Source organism: Nicotiana sylvestris, chromosome 3 (genome assembly GCF_000393655.2).
Source record: "Nicotiana sylvestris chromosome 3, ASM39365v2, whole genome shotgun sequence".
Classification (NCBI taxonomy): Eukaryota; Viridiplantae; Streptophyta; class Magnoliopsida; order Solanales; family Solanaceae; genus Nicotiana; species Nicotiana sylvestris.
In genome coordinates this window covers 206,711,621-206,732,762 of record NC_091059.1, presented here as the reverse complement: position 1 = coordinate 206,732,762, position 21,142 = coordinate 206,711,621, and positions in this window count along the sequence as shown.

The window sequence follows — 21,142 nt, the reverse complement described above, 5'->3', positions numbered from 1 at the left end:
CCTCCCATGGCAGCCATGGCTGCTGCCCTTCCCCCCCGTCCTTCACCTTCAACACACACACACACACGGGCTATTGTTTCCTCTTCGTTTTCGTCCTCGTTTCAGCTGCGTCAAGCTTGAGCTCAAGCAGCCATGGCTTCCCCTCTCGCTGCTGTGTCTTCTTCATCATTGCGTGTTGCTGCTGCGTCGCGCCACTGCTGCCATGGCTGCGTCCCTTGCTGCTGCGTCGTCTGCTTCTTCTGCTCCTTCTGCTACGACCAGCCATGGACGAGCTTCATCGTCACCTTGCTGCTGCGTCGTCCATGGCAGCTTCGTACTGCTGCTGCGACGTCCATGGCAGCTCGTACTGCTGCTGCGACGCAAGCTCCAGCTGGTTGATGCTGCGCTGCTGCTTCACTTCATCGTCGCTGCCACTGCGTCGTCTTCAAACGACGCCAAACAACTATCTTCTTCGTCGTCGCTTCGACCCCGTTAGTAGGTTTGAGTTTCATTTTGCCCGTATTTTTGTTTTGATATTCTCAGATCTAAAATCAGTAAATGTTCGATTTTTATTTTGTTCATGTTTATCGTTGTATTAATTTTTTAGTTTGTTCATGTGTTTTGTTGATTTAATTTTCAGATTCAAATGGAAATTTAATTAATTGTTTTTCAGTTTATTTCATGTTAATTTTATTTATTTTTGTAAAAAAGGAATTGTTAGTTTAATTTTAATATTGTTAAATTTAGTTTAATCGCTCGAATCATCCGTCTTTGTTGATTAATATGGATTTAATTCGTGTTCATTTTGTTTGAAGTTCATTTTTAATTCAGTGATTTAATGTGAAGTTATGTTTTGGTTTTTAGTTTTCTTTGAATCTTTCGTCTTTGTTGTAATGTTGTTGGATTTATTTTAAGTTCAAATAATTATTGAATTTAGAAATCTGAATATACTTGTTTGTTGTTGTTGTTGTTGTTGAATCTGAAAGTAGGTTTGTTTGTTGTTAAAAATATTGTTCAATCAAAATAATTTTATTTGTTTCTTTGTTGTTCATCATTTAGTTTGAATTTGTTGTTGAAAATTGTTTAGAAATTGGTCATATTTGCTGTATTTTGGTTGAAATTAATTAGGTGAATTGGTTATAGCTGATGGGGGTAGTTTGGTAATTTGCAGTACGTTCAGGGGTAAATTGGTAATTTCAGTAAAGTCAAAGGGGTATTTTTGGAATTAAAATTCTGAACAATTGTTTATTTTGAGTGCTCTGTCCATTAAAATTAAATAATTTGTTAATAATATTAAAATAATGTAGGCATGGGGGACAAGACATAATGGTGGGGAATAATGTACTTGTTTAATCAAAAGTGGGGAACAAGACATAGTGGGATTGCGGGGCTCAAGAAAAGTTGTTTAAATAAATAATAATTGTATTTTTTATGTAGTAGTAAGTTTGGTAGGAGAAAGTGATTGTTTTATTAATTGATTAAAAGGTTTGGGATGAAAGATAAATAGAGGGACTTGATCAGATTTGAAAATAAAAGACAGGAGGAGAGACAGAGATAAAAAAAGGAGAGAGATAAAAAAGAGCTGAATATTGAAGAGAGAAAAATCCTGAAAATATTAAGACTTCAGAAAAATAAAAAGAAAAACATTCTGGAAATCAAAGGAGAGAGTAGTATACACCTGATATACAATCTAAATATTCTGATATAACATTAATTAGTCTTTCAAATCTGAAAAGATTCCTTTGGATTCTGTCCGTTGATTGTTATCGGTGTTTCTGGATTTTTATCTTGATTTTAAAATCGGTCACTGGTTTCTCGTTGCTGGTTATTACTGGTTGCTGGGGTTGCTCTTGTTGTATGCTACTGAATTTCTGTTGATCTCCCTTTTCTTTTGCTTCCAATATAAGGTACACAACTGACACGCTGGTTACTGTAAACTGAAATATGAAGCATGAATACGAAAATGAAGAGTTGAAGTTCTAAATTTATTTTAATTATATTCTGAATTTTATTTGTATATATAAATTATTTAGCTTACAAAAATCAGAATCATGTAGCTATTTAATATATATAGTGGAACATCTGACGATAGCTTAACGGATGAACTATCTATATATTGCCTAAAAATAAATAAAATGGTGTAGTAACTCCGTCTAGTTAAAAATCAAACGAATAGGCCATTTCGGAACTTGGTAGGAATATTATTTAGTTAAATAATATTGGTTAATTTCAGCATGTAAATAGTCTAGGATTAAAATTAGATTGCTAAGTTTTTTTTTAAATTTGATAAACTGAGAACATGCCTAGTATAATGTAACTAGGTAGTAACATGTGAATAAGACGGCCCAGGTCTAGTTTTATGTCATACACGTTGGGCCTGGGCCCGCAGTGGCAACGGACTGTCCTGTTTGCATCATTTTCAGATTTTATGAATCATATTCGAAACCCATCTATAACAACTCAAGCATGTAAATAAATTAAGACATTTTCTCTTTTATTTTGTAGAGACAAATTTAATAAGAGAAAAATGTAGGCATTTTAGGACTGTCCTTTAAAAATAAAATGAGATGAGCCTCGCCCAATAAAATGCACCAATTGCGGGGCCCTCAATAAATGTTTAATTGAATATTTAGAATTCGGGATGGACTGTTTAGTGAATTCCACGGTCTTACCCAGAAATAATAATACGCTAATCGCTTTAGGCACGATTTTAATAATCATACATTCCTAAACTCGGGTGCAAATTTATGCGACTCAAATCCAAATCCCAAAACATTGAATAAAAATACGTTCCGGATCGCGGGTGCATTTTATGTGACGCAATCCAAAGACATGTTTTTAAACGATGTTCACATTCTTTTAAAAATATGATAATAAAAGCGGTAAAGAGTTAAAAATTTGCACATGAGCTCATAATTGTATAAAAATCAGATATTTAAGCCAAATATGACAGTTGAGCGACTGTGCTAGAACCACGGAACTCGAGAATGCCTAACACCTTCTCCCGGGTTAACAGAATTCCTTATCCGAATTTCTGGTACGCAGACTGTAATACAGAGTCATTCTTTTCCTCGATTCGGGATTAAATTGGTGACTTGGGACACCCTAAATCTCCCAAGTGGCGACTCTGAAATAAACAAACAAATCCCGTTTCGATTGTCCTTTAATTGGGAAAAACTCCTTCACCCCTCGCGGGGACGGAAAAAAGGAAGTGTGACAGCTCTGGCGACTCTGCTGGGAACCATTTCCCAGAACCACTGGTTCAGGGTTAGAAATTCAAACTTAGATAAATTGTTATATTTGGTTCTATCTGATTTTGTTACATGGTTGGGCTCAATGTGCTAAATGATGCTTTTACCTCTTTGATATTATCTGAACTGTATATAAACTGTGCCGAAACCTTTCTCTTCTTACCTCCGGGGATGTGCTTACTGGTTGGGACTCCCTATTATGTTAGTGTCATACCTTGAAATAAAATAGGCTCGGAAAGTTTCTAAGCCGGCTGGCCTTTTGGTTCCCGAAAAGGAGCTCCTTCCTCAACTCGAGTTGTCCGCTCGGGTACACTGTCTAGAACACCGACCCAGGTTTTGAACATAGAATAACGTGACTTCATGTCGGATCCCTAGTAGGAACGCTTATTTGCATCACGTTGCATTTGACTTAGGGGACTCAACACAGGGGTTGGGTCCGTCTAGGACTAGCAATCTGATATGAAAAGACCATCCTGATGCATCCTATTTGTTTTTCGTGCATTTATTTGTCTCGCGCCCGCATGCTGGCCGGTTTTTGAATATTAGGAATATTGTGAAATTGAAAAAAAAAAAGAAAAATAAATAGCGGTTAGGGAGTTAATTGTTTATTTTTGAAAAACCCAATGCCCAAATACCGTCGAACTCTGCCGAAATTTTGAGAAAATAAAAAAAAATGTTGTATTAATTTGTTTTACTAAAATCAAAGGAAAAATAGAAAAAAAAAAGTCGTTGTTCTGTCTTGTTTTCAAAAAATAGAAAAGGAAAATAGTTTGTCTTGCCATGGAAAATGAAAATGAAAAAAAGGGTCTTATTTTTAAAATAGTTTTTATTTTTATTTTTATGAAAATGCCCAAAATCGAAAAGGAAAAGAGTCGTGCTTTGAAAGTGGTTTTGATATTTGCTGCCAAAAATGAATGAAAAAAAAGTTTAAAATAGTTTAGCTAATTGCCCGAACTACGCGAGTCTGATTCTCACCGGATGTGAGATACGTAGGTCAACCTCTTCGGTTCCGGCCCACCATATTCCAAAAATAAAAAAAAAATATTTTTTATTACTCAGTCTTTTAGACCTCAAATAAAAAAAATACAAAAATATTTCTTTTTAATCTCTCTCAAAATTCAAAATATTTTGTTTAAAAGTTCAAAAGAAAATTCAAAATTCAAAAATATTTTTTCTTTTCTTTTGTAGTATTTCTATCAGAAATCCACAGTAATAGTCCCAAAATATTTCCTTTTTTCTTTAGAAGATTTTTTGAACTTTCCAAAAAAAAGGGGAAAAGAAGTTTAATATATATATATATATATATATATATATATATATATATATATATATATATATTTTAGCTCATTTTTTCTTTTCAAAAACAAAATATATATATATATATACAAAAATCAAAATCCAAAAATATTTTCTCTTTTCTTTGTAAGTATTGTTATTCGAAAAAAAGAGTTAGCTTATTTGCTTTATTTCTGAGTCCCGAACTACGCTGGTTTGATTCTCACCGGATGTGAGATACGTAGGCAACCCTCATCGGGTCCAACCTCCCTTTTTGCTAAAATAGCCAAAAAAAATAATAAATAATAATAAAAAAAACATGTCAAAGTTTTAATTTTGTCATAAATAAGTCGGGTGATGCTGTTTTGTCAAAAATAGCCGAATGTTCCCGAAAGGGACGCCGGAGGGCTGACTTTGCATAAACAGCCACATTTGGGTCATTGTTTTAGATTTGGTCCAGTTGACCCACACACCCTTAAAAATCTTCGTCCCCGATGCGCTGAAGGGCCGTGGTTGCAACACCATATTTTATTATAATTTGAAAAAAAAACAATGAGTCAATGGTCAGGTGAATACCGTTTGGGCTTTTGGTCAAAATAAGCCGAGCCAGCTTCGGCAGTGTCTTAAACCGTTCTTGCCGAAATAGCCTTAGAGTATCTTTCAATTGTCGAAAGGTTATTTTCATAAAAGAATGGACAAGTTTGTAGAGTGTCATAAAATAATCCTCCCAGACTCAAAATTCATGTGAAATTTGGAAGGGGCCACATTTGCAAAAATAACCGTTTGGTTGCATTTGTCAAACAGGGAAAGGAACTGGCCGTTTGTTTTTGAGTTTGTAATTCTTTAAATAGAGTATGCGAGTTATTTGATTTTCGAGGCCGTTTGTTGTCTTTTGTCAAAGTCTGTTAGTATGGTCAGTTTTTTTTAAACTTTTGTAATCAAGTTTGTTTTAATATGAAAATTGAAAATTCCAGAAAAAAAATGTTTTATTACTATTTATCTTTTATTGGTCCGAACTACGCAAGGTCTGATTCATGCGGGGTCATGATACGTAGGCAATCTCCATAAGATTCGACCACAACAAAAAAAGAAAAAAAGAATGGAAAAAAAATGACAAAAAAAAGAGAAAGAAAAAAAAGATGTTATTAATAATGGGGACCGACGGAGTCCATTCTAACCTGTTTTGCTTTGAATCACAAAGAAAGTTAAGGTGGTTGGTTTGTGGTAAGCCGGAAATACAAGACCCAGAAGCACACTTTGCGGGGATAAGGCCTGATGACAGAAGCACTCGAATCCTATTGGGAACTTGTTGACTAAGGTTGATGATATTGAAGTTGACAATGGTCTGGGCAATACTGATGCGAAGCTCAGTGGCTAAGATGCCAGTTTTGATAAAGTGGGAGACGCTCCGTTCCTTGGTTAGCAAGAGAGAAGCTTTTGGTGGTTTATTTTGTTGTCATTTCTGTTTGTTCGGATTATTATTAAGGTTGTAATTTGGATTTTGTCTTGTGTCAAACCTTCTTATCTTTCCATTTTTGTCATAGCGGTTTGTTTAAGTTTTGTCCAGGCTATTTTAGGATTTTATTCTGGTTTGTTTCGTTTGTTTTGCTATTCTAACCATTTCACCGGTAATCTAATGCAAAATCCGGTCTTTTATTATTTTCCGTCATCTTTTTGTATAGTCCTTTTATCACTTTTATTCAGTGCCGATTCTAGTGACATGACATGCACACACAGTTTGGGCCTAATCTTAAAAGTTAATCATAAAATCACTGAGAGGTGATCAGAACATTTAAAGGAAATAAGGACGGTTTGAGATTATTCGGAGCTCGAGTCATACGGAACTAGGGCAAGTAAAACACAAAGAAAACCGTTAAAAAGCAAGATTCGCCTTTCATGATAATGAGAATGAGAGTGTTACCCAGCAGTGCTTTAAAAATGACAAAAGAAAAAGGCAAATGTATGCATATGGTTATCAAGTCCAGCACAATCAGAAGATGTGGCGAAATTTAATGGTGTTGTTTGTGCATGGCGTGTTTTGAAGATTGGGATGACGAAGGCATTTCGTTCTGCTACCTAAACACTTTATCTTTCGTTACCCCTTTTGAGCCTTGTTTATTTTTCTTTCGTACCCCTCTTTCGGAATCAGTAGCAAAGAGTAGAAACACAAACATAAAAAGATAAGATAAGAAAAAAAACACAAAAAGAAAAAAAAATCAAAAAAAACGACAAAAGAAAAATGAAGAAAAAGAAGAAAAGAAAAATGATAACAAAAAAAACAAAAGAAAGTCAGAAGAAAACAGAGGAGTTGGGAACTACGTTCGACCTGATTCCTCAAAGAGGATACGTAGGCGCCTCACGGCTCGGTCATGGTGTAATAAAAATTTAAAAAATAAATAAATAATCCCCAAGCAAGAAATTGGGACAAGGGTTGCGCTTGTTGTAAACAAATATGGTTCCGAAGGTTATAATTTTGAACCTCAAATTGATTTGTTTTTGAGCCTTTAATACCCTTTCTTTCTAGCCTGTCCAAAAACCCACATTACGGTCCAAAGAAAGACCTTCTGATCAGTCTTCAAAAGATGCCAAGTCAGACAAATGAGAGTCTTACCGATGAACATAACACTCTGATCCACAGCAGAAAGGACCCTATTCCCCAGCAAAGAGAGTCATATCGGCAACACTCCAAATCCCCAGCTGGAAAGTGATACAAATGAGAGAGTCTTATCGGTGAAAATCTTCACGGACACCATAAGCCGATGAAAGCTGAGAGAAAAAAAATAAAATGAGAGAGGCTTGATAGTGAAAACCCTTCGGGCACTACAAGTCGAATAAGATTGAGAATCGGATGAGGAATCGCCAAGCGAAGATCTTGAAAGACGATTGACGGCAGAGGATAGGCCACATGCGCATGTCATGACCATTAGAGTCGGTATCTACGTTTGATAAGTTTTTTTCATAGCTTCTCTTGTTAAAGAGTCATTTTTTTCCTTTGTCTTTTATTTGGTTCCCCTTTTGTTTATCTTTCTCCTTTCATAGAAACATTCCCCAGTAGAGTCTGTTTGGTCAGAACAAGTGAGAAATGACTTCAAAATATGCCATCAGCTTTCCAATTAGGCAAGATCAGATCTGATTAGAAGATCCAAATGGTCTAAGTCAGGAAGGAACAAGCGTGAGGCCAGTGTCAAGAAAGATATCCCCAACAAAAGGATTGACGAGTGTCAAGAGGGATATCCTTGCCGAAATCAAAGGTTATTAAACCTCAAGGCCAAGGCCCGTGGACAAATCAAGAAGAGCAATGAGCATGATTTGTCAATTTCATGCGAGACTAAAAGGTCGGGAAAATGACAGTTTCCGAACTATGCCACAAAAGAAGAGGGATATCCCCAGCAGAAAGGGATCATTCCCAACAAATAATATCATCCCCGCATATTTTTTGGAACGCAAAGCAGGGAAGGAGAAAGGGAAAAGCCCTCCCAGTAGGAGTATCATGACCAACCACCGCATTTTAAACTAACAAATTTGGTTTGATTTGAAACAGGTAAAGGAAATGGCATTGATGACAGAAATGCATGGCACAAGGGATATTATCAAACTGGGGCAGAAAATTTTCCTCTCATTTAGAAAATTTTCTGAAAGTCAGATACCCAGTTGGGGAAGAATAAAGATAGCACCAGTCTCAAGGGAAGTGGTCTTTGAACCAGTTTTACCCCCAGCATAACAAGTTTTAATAAAGGAAGTTGTTCCCCAGCGGACAGAACAAAAGGATGAAACTTGTGCTCGGAAAAAACAAAAGGCCAGTATCATTCCCAGTAGCCTTCAGAAGAGTGAAGCACTAGTTTTGAAGGAATCAAAATCTCCCAGCAATGTTATCCTCAACAATGTTATCCCCGGCTGATAACATTTTATCCCCAGCAATGTTGAGAGAGAAAAGATTTGAAGGAAGTGGCTTTGGAGAAAAGGGGAAGAAAGGAGACTCCCCAGTAATATTATTCCCCAACAGGTAAGTAAATAATTTCCCAGCAGTGTTATCCCAGCAGTCTCGGGGAAAGACAACACGAGCTTTTAAAGGGGAAAATCATCCCCAGCAAGGCCACAAATCGGCCACCATTTTAAAAACTGATAAAATTTTCTTTGCTTGAGAGTTGAAACAGGAACTGTAAGCACGTGATTTTTGCTTTACGGACATTCGCTCCAAAAGAAAATAAAAATAGTGACAAATGGCTTCGTTGTACAATTGTTCGAGTTTTCATGTGTTGTTAGTCACTTGTGGATCTGTCCATTCTTTTTTTTGCATTTAATCATTAACAAACAAAATACAAAATATATGTATTAGGATGGTTAAACCATAATTCGGTCAGTAAAAGAAAATTCAAAAAATATATATGTGCACCGTTCGCCCTAGGCTCTTAGCTAACCTACGTAAATATTTTTGTGATAATTGTGTTAAAATGTTGCATTGTTGTTTAATTCCGTTACCTTATTATTTGTTATTTTTATTTTGTTTAAAAGAAAAGAAAAAATAATAAGAAAGAAAACAAAAGCAAAAGAGTAGGGAAAATCGGTTTGGGCCAAGAAATGAAACAAAATAGGCCCAAGACCAGGACACAGATCCAGTCCAAACACAGGCTGCCCGGACACGTCCCAAACGACGTCGTATCAGCGCCTCAATCTGAGCCGTTGATTCATGGCAATCAAACGGTCCAATACAGCCCCTGCTAAGTCGAAACGACGTCGTTTCAGGCAAGTTAATCTGGGCCGTTCATTCCCATTGATCCAACGGATCCAGGCCTTCCTCTAAACCCGTCAACATGACCCGATCCAATCCCCTACCCGGTCATAACCCACTATCATCTCCCGAACGACGTCGTCCCTCCTCAATGGTTAGATCCTGGCCCTTGATCTCAATTGATCCAATGGCCAGGATCTAAACCCTCAATACATATATAAACCTAACCCCCTTACCCCACGCCCCAAGCCACACCCCCCCCTCGGCCACTATTCACCATCTTCCCCAGGCTCCCTTTCCTCTCAAACCCTAGCAGCCTAGGTTTCCCACCATAAGCCTGGCAACCACAGTTCCGATGACCACCAAAATAACACCCCCGATGCACCCGACCATCCTGAACACGAATCCACTAACCACAAGCCTCGAATCACTTCCGTTCGTCTCGAATCTTCGTTTGAAGATTTGAGTCGAACCTGGACCTATGCCAAACCACCCCATCTTCATGCTAGACACTCTCCTGACCTTCCTCGTGACCAAACCAAGCTTGGTTTGGTCCGAATCCACCCACAACTCCCAAAAATCCAGATCTGGAAATCCAGACTTCTGAAGCACATGCACCTGGGGAACCCGGCCAGTTTTGACATAGGTTTGAGGTCTAATAGACCTTAACCAAGGTGTTCTCATGTGAGAACACCCTGATTAAGGTTTGTTCGGCCTCAAAGGTTCGAAGTCGAGTTTGATTTGGGTCTGTTTGGTTTAAACATTTTGGTAAGTTTTCCGTTCTTTTGTTTTATTTCCAAATAAGTTGTCAGCATATCTCTTTGTGTTGTTTGTTATTTTGTTACTTCTTCCAGATTTCTTTCATCTCTGTTAAAGACCCTTTATTTGGTCGATTGTCTTCTGTTTGTTCTGAATACACTCTGTGATAAACATGATCGTCAGTTAGATTAATCGTCAAAGGAACTAATTCATATAGGCCCAGTAATTTAATAAAAGTTGTCTGATACCCTTTAGGTCCCCGAACGTGTTGTTTATATGAGCGACTGATTATTACCTGCTATAATTAGTATAGTCGACTCGATAAATGTCGTCGATTAGTTTTCTATAACTAATGGATCGAAGGAGCTAGGAGTTTCACATAACTAATTAAACTCGGACACTGGCTGGATGACCTAGTAATGTTTGAAATGGTCTGTTGGCATTATAAAAATGACTAAAAGGGTTCAGTCTAGGCAGTCCTGAGTTCGAGTTTTCATCAGTGCAAAAATGCCCTAATGCTGCAATAGGCAGGGGCAGTAATAATCAAGGTTAACGGGGGTATTCTGGGGTGTTTAAAAAGAACAGAAGTAATTAGTTTAAGTGAGCTGACAAAAAGGGTACTAACTTAGGATTAAACTAATACCAATGGGGGAACAAGACACAAGGGTATGGGGGCTCAAAATGAATAAACAAATGAGCCCATAATTCTGGATTAAACAAAACCAGGCGTGGGGAATAAAGGGAGCTGACACCAAGCATGCTGAGCATGGGCTTAAAGAGTATGGGCATTCTGCCAATTGGCAGGCAGGGCAGCTCAGCTGTAATGGTGCATTTGGCCTATAAATAGGCCATTTGATAACTAAAACAGGGGCTGAAGTTTAAGGGTCTTAGGCTGGACATTTTTGAGTCTGGAGAGAAAGAAAAAAAAAAACAAAAAGAAAATTTCAGAATATTGTAACAAAACACTGTCTGAAAACTGCTTAGGAGTTCAAGTTAGCCAAGCTGTCTTTGCTAATTGTTGTTGGTTATTTGCCGAGCTGTTTGTGATTGTTGAACTGCTGGTGCTGTTATATTGAATACTCTGGTTTTCTGTTGGTTCATCATTCTGTTTCTGGGACTGCTTGTTTGTTGCTCGACCACTTGTGAGCTTCATCATTGTGGCTGGTTGTTGTTGCTGTGTTGTTGGTGTTATCTGCTGTTGCTGTATTCACTGCATATTGCTTAGCTGATCATTCCTTTCTTCTTTGTCCTCCTTACCAGGTACACAATCGATACCACTAATGTAACTGAGAGTTTGAACATAAATGCAAAAGAGAGGACCTGCAGATTGTTTATATACACGTGGACTGTTGTGTTAAATGTCATGTAGTATATAGTAGTTACATTTTTGTTTGGATAATAGAAGTAGCCTACATGCTTAGTGTATCAATGCAGGTTAATGCATGCTAGTCATGTATGTGTGCTGTTAGGTGAAAAAAACATTCCCAGTGTAATAAGTTGTACCTTTAGACTTAGTCTGAGGGTGTAATATATTCTCTAATGTAAGCCAAATAGGAAAACTATCCACTTTAGTTAAAATTCTTTCTCCTTTTGCCAGATTGTCCCATATAAATTGATAAACTCATTTCACAGAACAAAGAATCAGTCCTAGGCCTCAATCTCATGAAGGCCGAGCCCAAATCGAAACAAATCAGTTAGGCCCATATCGAAAAAGGGGGCCTAAGTCTGGCCATCTCGCATGAGCTAGGTTTGGGCCCATAATTTTCGGCTAGTTATCCATAATCGCAGTCACATTTTATTATTCTGTAAAAGCATTTTAAATCCTGTTATAAGTAAACTCGCAATCATGTAATTAATTAGGACTGTCTACCGTTTTCAATTGATAGAGACGAACACGACAAGAAACGTAGTTGCTATAGGATATCCTTTTAAAATAAGAACGAGATGAGCCTCGATGAAAATAAACAAAACACGCAGATGCGGGGCCCTTGTTAAATGTAAATCATTGAAGCATTTAGTTTCCCGGACGGGTTGTTTAGCAAATCTCACAACCTTCCTAAAATGACAACACGTTAGTCTCTTTAGGATACGCTTTAATAAACTTTACCTTCTTAAACTCGGGTGCACATTTATGTGACCCAAATCCAAATCTCGACGGATTCGAAATGCCTCTCTAATCACGGGTACATTGACTGTGACGTGGTTCGAGATGCATGTCCATGACGTTGCAAATTCATTAGAAATAAAGAACGAGGTGAGCCTCGCCAAATAAAAATACAAATTGCGGGGCCCTCAATAAATATTGCTTTAAAAATTGTTTAGGCTTCGGGATGGACCGTTTAGTAAAATTCCACGGTCCTACCCAAAATAAATACGCTAGTCGCTTTAGGCGCGCCTTTAATAATTTAATTTCCTTAAACTCGGGTGCACATTGATGTGACCCAAATCCAAATCTCAACGGAGTCAAAGTGTGTCGACGACCACGGGTACATTGATTGTAACGCGGTTCGAGATACATTTTCACAACGTTGCAATTCTTGATAAAAACAGTAAATGATAAAAGCGGTTAAAAGTTAAATTTTGCACATAAGTTCACACTTGTATAAAATCAGATAATCAAGCCGAATATAACAGTTGAGCGACCGTGCTAGAACCACGGAACTCGGGAATGCCTAACACCTTCTCCCGGGTTAACAGAATTCCTTATCCGGATTTCTGGTACGCAGACCATAATATAGAGTCATTCTTTTCCTCGATTCGGGATTAAAATTGGTGACTTGGGACACCCTAAATCTCCCAAGTGGCGACTCTGAATAATTAAACCAATCCCGTTTCGATTGTCCTTTAATTGGAAAAAACTCCCCTGCGCCCCCGCGGGCGCGTAAAAAGGAGGTGTGACAGCTCTGGCGACTCTGCTGGGGATCTGTAACCCAGAACCACTGGTTCAGGGTTAAGAATTCGAGCTTAAAATAATTGTTATTATTTGGCTTTATTTATTATCTGGTTTTTTACGTGTTTGAGCCTAATGTGCTAAATGCTGCTTTTACTGCTTTGATATTATTTGGACTGTATATATAAACTGTGCCGAAACCCTTCTCTTCTTACCTCCGGGGAGAAGCTCGCTGGTCGAGACTCCCTATTCTGTTAGTGTCAATACCCGAAATAAGAAAGAGGACGGATAAGTTACGAAGCCGGACGGCCTTTTGGTTCCCGGTAAGTTGCCCCTCCTCGGCCCGAGTTGTCTGCTCGGGTACACTGTCTAGAACACTGACCCAGGTTTTGAACATAGAATAACGTGACTTCATGCCGGATCCCTAGTAGGAGCGCTTATTTGCATCATGTTGCATATGACTTAGGGGACTCAACACAGGGGTTGGGTCCGTCTAGGACTAGCAACCTGGTATGAAAGGACCATCCTAATGCATCCCATTTGTTTTCCGTGCATCTATTTGTCTCAAGCCCGCATGCTGACCAGTGTTTGAATAATGGAAATCGAAAAAAAAGGGGAAGGAATAGCGGTTAAGGAGTTAATTGTTTATTTTTGAAAAAAAAAGCCAATGCCAAAATACAGTCAAAACTCTGCTGAAATTTTGAGAAAATGAAAGGAAAATGTCTTATTAGTTTTATTTTAATTAATTGCAAAGGAAAAATAGAAAAGAAGAAAAAAGGGGTCGTCGTTCTACTTTTATATACTTTTAAATATATATATATATGGTTTGTCCTGTCGCAAAAATGAAGATGGAAAAGAGTCTTATTTTTGATATATATATATATCTCTACATATATATATACAAATATAAAAATACGCCTTTATTTGTGGCAAAATTACTGGTTTTGCCAAAAGTCATGAAAGTAATAAATGTGCAGGGTTTTTCATAAAGTTTTATAAAAGTAGACGTCTAAATAAAGTTTTATTATTTTTTTTATTATTTTTTATTATTCACTTAGGCATAATCACCCCAATAAATGTGCAGGATGAGCACGGTACAAAACGAACCCTTTTCAATAATGACCAGGATCCCGTTTGAGTTGCGGTTATGGTGGAACGACTTAGGCAAAGAAGGGCAAGACAAAGTAAGGAAATATCTGAAAGGTCTCCCGGACCTACTAAACATTCAGCCTCGGGGTGATATCATCAGATCATTGGTCACTTGTTGGGATTCCGCACACAACGTGTTCCATTTTTCGGACTTCGAGCTCACCCCGACGTTGGAAGAAATAGCAGGGTACATCGGGATTGATGAAGCCCCTTTTAGATTCAAATACTTAATTGCACCTAGAGCTGTCACGGTACACAGGTTTCTGGATTTCCTAAAAATACCTCGGACATTCCACCATCCAGATCTTGCCAAAGGATTCTGCAGTCTCCACCTCATATATGCTAGATACGGTCACATGGGCGGGTTCAATAAGCCGGATTTCAAGCTATGCAGTAGAGGCAACCGACAAAAGTGGGACGAACACAGGCTAGTGGCTTTTATGACAGCCTTTCTGGGACTTATAGTGTTCCCTAGGAAAGATGGAAACATTGATCTAAGGATAGCCGGGGTTGTCAATACTTTGCTTACCCAAGATAAAAGTACTCTGGCGCCTATGATTATGGCTGACATTTTCCGGGCTCTCACTGCTTGTCGAGCCAGGGGCGACTTTTTCGAAGGATGTAACCTACTGTTGCAAATGTGGATGACCGATCATTTATGCCATCGCTCCTCACTTTTGGGTTATGGTTCGCCAGAAAAAACTTGTATTGGAGAATTCTACACGAGAATCAAAGGGCTCAATTTACCTAAGGGAGTCACATCATGGACCGCATTTCTCCGAACTCTCACTGCCAGCCAAATCCAGTGGACGCTCGGATGGTCACCTATCGAGGAAATCATATACATGCCGGCAACCCGGCCTCACTTTCTGTTGATGGGACTGAAAAGTATCCAACCCTATGCACCATATCGGGTTTTGAGGCAACTTGGGAGGTACCAAGTGGTACCGAAAGATGAAGATTTGAGTACCCAAGTGATTGAAATCAGTCCGAACGGTCATTTCCCTGAAGAAGAAGTCCGCCAAATATGGAGTGAATGCCAACATCTGACAGCAAACACTTGTGTGATTAATACGGCACAAGGGGAAGTCGCCCCAGAATATCACGCTTGGTTTAGAGGTAGCCTGTCCTACGAAAGACCGGCTAAGAGGCCGCATCTCAAAGATTTCGTAGAATCATCCCAAGGGCAATGGAACTGGTTAGCAAAAGAGAAGGGTTATCGGGCAGAGATTGGCGATTTGAAGCTACAAATGGATAGTCTGAAATTCGATAATAGCGTACAAGTCGCGGCGGATCGAAGCGAAAAGAATAGATTGATCCAAGAGAACGAAGAGCTTAAGGCCCAAATCCAAAAATTGAGATTGTCTCTCGACGAGCAGCCCAGAAGTCGATCAGACCAGCGGTTGATAAAGGGTTTGAAAAGGGAGATCGCGGAATGGCGAGACAGGTTAGAAGAATCCGAAAAGGTCATGACAGAGTTCAAGGCACGGTGGGGAACAAGAGTAGATAAGCATCGCCGGTGTTTGAACCAATTGAAACGTGACCACGAGAAGACTGTGGCCAAAATAAAGAGGGAGATGGCTACACTCGAGTTTAAAGCAGTTAAGCAGGCCGGGGATTTCCAATCGGAGAGTAGATACTGTTACGACTTGTTGGCCCAAATGAAGGAAGAAGTGCGACAGCTGAGGGATCAGCATATACAGGACTCACAGGTATTCAAGACGTGCAGTGATCAGATAAGACACCTACTCATAGAGAAGAAAAAAACCAGAGACAAGATCAGGGCCATTGCCCATGCCATCATCAGAAGGTGTCGACGGTGTGAAAACATGACCTGTGTTACCGTTCTCCCAGTAGTGATGGGTTATGTCAAACAGACCATGCACGAGTTGGAGCAGCTCGAAAGGGATCTCGCACCTAGAACCGCGAAAAGGCCGAACGATGCCTCGCGAGTCCCTAAGTTGGAAAATTAACCTCCGGCCGAGTCTTGTTTTAGTTAAGCTTTGATGTTTTCCCATATGTTGTTTTCCATTTTTTCTTCAATCAAATAGGGTCAAAGAACCATGGAGTCTGTACTGTTGCTATGTTGTTTGAAGCAATGTGTAATAGCAAATTTTGATAATGAAATTAAGTGACTCCGGAAGAATTTCTATGTGTCTTTACTTTAAGGCAGAACTACGCCTGGTCTGATTCACGCGGGGACGTGATACGTAGGCAATCCCCATAAGATTCGACCGCTTTTTAAATAAAGAAAAGAAAATGTAAATAAAATAAAAACGCGGGGTTTCGCATAATACTCTAAAAAAGAGACGAATGAACAAACCGGGATGACGCATGTGGTTTGAAGCAAAGCATGTAGAAACGGTCAACTGCCTAGGTGCATTGCATCCTCTATGTGTTATGATCAAATCTGTTAAGCTCTAACACTAACAAAGTTTGTTGTTGTCTGATACCAGACAGTTAGTTGTTAAAGAATTCTGGCAACACATTCATACCAAACCAGATCCAAAGGACCGGTAGCAACAAGCATGACCACTTCTGAGAATAGTAATGAGGAAGAAAGGCCGATGAGCCAGTTGCTAAAAGAGGCAATGGAAAAGATTGAGAGGATGGGACTGGAGATGCATGCCATGCAGCTAGCCCTGGCCAAAACGCAAAAGAGCCCTGAGACACTGGGACACGTACCGGAGTACCCTCACTCTGGCCCTTCCACAAGCCGCCCAAACCCCCTCTATCATCAAGAGAGAAGCCCTCATGATTCCCAAGCTCCACCACCCCACCAACCTCTCCCAACATCCAATATTCCCATTTTTGTGGGACCTGCATCAGCCCCTTTGCAGCGAACGACCAGTGAGCCATTGTTTCAGGCTCACGATACACAGTACTATCCCCCTGAGCCTACATTCCACGCACCGGAACCACAGGTTTACAATCCCCATTTGGAAGTACCGGCAGAGGTTGAGAAGCCTGTTAAGGCCCCAGAACAGGATGAAGTGTTAAGAAAGTTCAAAAGCCTGGAGCAATCCTTCAGAAACTTGCACGGGCTGGGCAATCAAGTCAGCGTGGCATACAAAGATCTGTGCCCTTTCCCAGATGTCCAACTCCCGGCTGGGTTCAAGATGCCCAAGTTTGATTTATATGAAGGGCACGGTGATCCCATGGCACATTTGCGGGGGTTCTGTAGCAAAATGAGAGGGGCAGGAGGCAAGGATGAGCTTTTGATAGCTTACTTCGGCCAAAGTCTGAGCGGATCTGCGCTGGAATGGTATACCAGGCAGGATTTCAGCAGGTGGTACACGTGGGATGATCTGGCACAGGCTTTTGCAGGTCATTTCCAGTACAATCTAGAGATAGTCCCTGACCGTCTCACGTTATTGAGGACTGGGAAGAAACCCGGGGAAAGTTTTCGCGAGTTCGGGTTCCGTTGGAGAGAACAAGCAGCTAGGGTCGATCCTCCCATGAGAGAGGGAGAAATGGTAGACTACTTTTTGCAGACATTGGATCCAACCTACTTTGGTCACTTGGTGACAACGGTTGGAAAATCTTTCAACGAGGTAGTCAAAATAGGGGTCATGATAGAAGAAGGTTTGAGGTCGGACAAGATCTTAAACTATTCGGCACTTAAGGCCACGACCCAGGCTATTCAAAGCGGCACGGGAGGTGCGCTAAGAAGAAAGAAAGAAGAGGTTGCCACGATCGAGGCAGGCAGTTGGTCCAGGGCTGGCAGGCCACACTACAACCAACCCAGGCCTCACAGGTCAAACTATCCATACAACCCACCACAAAATTTCTATCCACCTCGAGAACCACATTGTTCCGTACACCAAGCCCAGGTATACACTCAGCCTCCGGTTCGCCCACAATGGCGCGCACCGGCTCCCCAGAACATATATGCACCACCACAAAACACTTACCCTCCACCAAGGGCATATAGAAATCCTTCAGGGGCAGGTTTCCGGGGAAATCCAGATGCCAGAAATGACAGGTTGCGGAAGCAAAGAACCTTCACCGAACTGGGAGAAACCTACACCGCTGTGTTCCACAAGCTGCGGCAATTGGGTTTGGTTAGTCCCGTCCATACTCGGGAACCAAATCCCCCGCCTCAGAATTTGGATCGTTCAATCAGTTGTGAATACTGTTCAGGGATGCCCGGGCACGATACCGAGAAGTGTTGGAAGTTAAGGCATGCCATACAGGATCTTATTGACACCAATAAGATCGAGGTCCAGACACCGGAGACTCCTAACATCAACCAAAATCCACTGCCAGCGCACCACGAAGCTCACATGATTGAGTTGGTGTGTGAGGGAGGTGAATTAAGAAAACCCTCACAAACAGTGATGATGATCCAAGCTGCCCCAAAAGAAGTCTTAACCAGGGGAGGAACAAATGCACAGTCGCAGGGAGAAGGTGTCAAGCCGGTAGTATTATGGGGGAAGAACCCGTCCGTCATAGCAAGCAAACCCGAGCCAAGCAAGTTGGTAATACCAGGGATCCTGCCCACACCGGCGGTCGTGTTGATAGGGGTATGTAGAGAACGGGTAACCATAAAGCCGGTGGTCCAACTGCCAATGCTTGACAGCAGGGCTGTCCCCTGGAAATATGAAAAAGCAGTGGTAACGTACCAAGGAAAACAGGTGGAAGAAGTCAGTTGTGAAGCGCAAGGGCTGACTCGATCAGGTCGATGTTTTGCTCCGATGGAGTTAAGGAAAACCAACCCAGTGGCAACCAAGAAGCCAGTGTCAGAAGAAGAGGCCGAAGACTTCCTGAGGAAGATGAAAGTGCAAGACTATTCTGTGGTTGAGCAGCTGAGAAAAACACCTGCCCAGATCTCACTATTGTCATTACTCCTCCATTCCGAGGAACATCGCCGAGCCCTGTTAAAAATATTGAACGAGGCCCATGTACCCAGTGAGATTTCTGTAAACCACCTGGAAACCATTGCCAGCAAGATTTTCGAGGTGAACAGAGTGACATTCTCAGATGATGACCTGCCGGTGGAAGGTACAGAGCACAACAAAGCTCTATACCTAGCTGTCAAATGTGAAGACTCGGTGGTAACCCGAGTATTAGTGGATAACGGCTCAAGCGCCAATATTTGTCCATTATCCACCCTGGACCAGTTAAAGATTGACCATGGAAGAATCCGGGAGAATAGCATCTGTGTCCGAGGGTTTGACGGAAACGGAACAGCCACTGTGGGGGATGTTGTACTTGAACTAACCATTGGCCCGGTCCTGTTTACCATGGAATTCCAGGTATTGGACGCCACGGTATCTTACAATTTGCTGTTAGGACGACCTTGGATTCATGCAGCTAAAGCGGTGCCTTCCACCCTACATCAGGCAGTGAAGTTCGAGTGGGAAAGACAAGAGGTCGTGTTGCACGGTGAGGATACAACATGCACCATGGGCGGAACCATTGTGCCTTTCATAGAGACCACTGATGACAAGGGTCCTTGGGTCTACCAGATTCTCGATACAGGGTCGGCCAACAAAATCTCTGAAGGAGAAATCATCCCGCACCCTAGGGTAGCTGCCGCGACAGTCATGATGGTATCGGAGATGCTGGGTAATGGGTTTGTGCCGGGAAAAGGCCTGGGAGTTGAACTTCAAGGGATAGTCCAACCTGTCTCCCTTCCTAAGAATCTGGAAACTTTCGGGTTGGGGTTCAAACCAACCCCAGCAGACAGGAAGCAAGCGCGAAAAATGAAGAAGAGGGTCTGGTTTCTGCCTAAACCAGTACCACGACTCTCGAGGTCTTTTGTTAAAGCTAGTGCCAAGGGGTCAGCGATCCCAAAGATTCAAGGACCTTTGATCGGCATAAATGAAGACCTGAATCAGAGTTTTGAGAGACTATTCGCGGATGTCAGTGTGGTGGAAGCTGGAGAGGGTTCCAGCAGGGCAGAGATACAATTTGTGGGGCCTGAGGCCAAGACCAACAATTGGACGGTTACTCCTCTTCCTGTCCGAGGGGAGTCTTGGTAGTAGGCTTTGATTAATGTTTTGTTTGTTTGTTTGTTTGATCGGATTATTCAAGGGTGTAATCCCAATTTTACTTTCGTTTTGTAAAAGTGTGAACCCTTTTTATCCTGCAAATTTAATAAAGTTCTTTTCTTTTGTCCCATTTTAATTTCTGGTTTTGTTCTTTTTCTTTCTGAACAGTTCTCTTTTTACTGGTCCTAATGACATGGCATGCACAGCGGATCTTCGACCTAGTCTAATAAATCAATCTGAATCTGACTCAACAATGCAAGAGGTCGTTTGTGATAATGAATCCGAATGTGACGAAGGAGAAGCCTTCGAAGAAATAAATCGAGAACTGTGCCAATTTGAAGAGAAACCCAAGCCTAACCTAAATGACACTGAGGCTGTGAACCTAGGAGACGCTGATATCATCCAAGAGACCAAAATTAGCATCCACATTGAGCCAAATGTCAAAGCAGAATTGATCGAAACTCTCAGGGAATTCAAAGATGTTTTTGCATGGTCATATGATGATATGCCTGGATTGAGCACCAATTTAGTGGTTCACAAATTGCCCACTGACCCGGCATGCCCTCCGGTCAAGCAAAAACTAAGGAAATTTAAAACAGAAATGAGTGTAAAGATCAAAGAAGAAGTGATCAAGCAATTACAATCGAAGGTCATTCGGGTCACTCGGTATCCCGAATGGTTGGCCAATGTGGTACCAGTCCCAAAGAAGGATGGAAAAATCAGGGTGTGCGTCGACTACCGCAACCTCAACAAAGCAAGTCCCAAGGACAATTTCCCGTTACCCAACATTCATATCCTGATCGATAATTGCGCTGGGCGCGAGATCGGATCCTTTGTGGATTGCTATGCGGGTTATCATCAGATCCTAATGGATGAGGAGGATGCTGAGAAGACAGCATTTATTACGCCATGGGGAACCTACTGCTATCGGGTAATGCCGTTCGGTTTAAAGAACGCTGGGGCAACGTACATGCGAGCAATGACTGCTGTGTTTCATGACATGATACACAAAGAAATAGAGGTGTACGTCGATGATGTGATCATCAAATCTTGGCGTCAGGAGGACCATGTGGCAGACCTAAGGAGATTTTTCCAAAGACTCCGGAGGTATGAT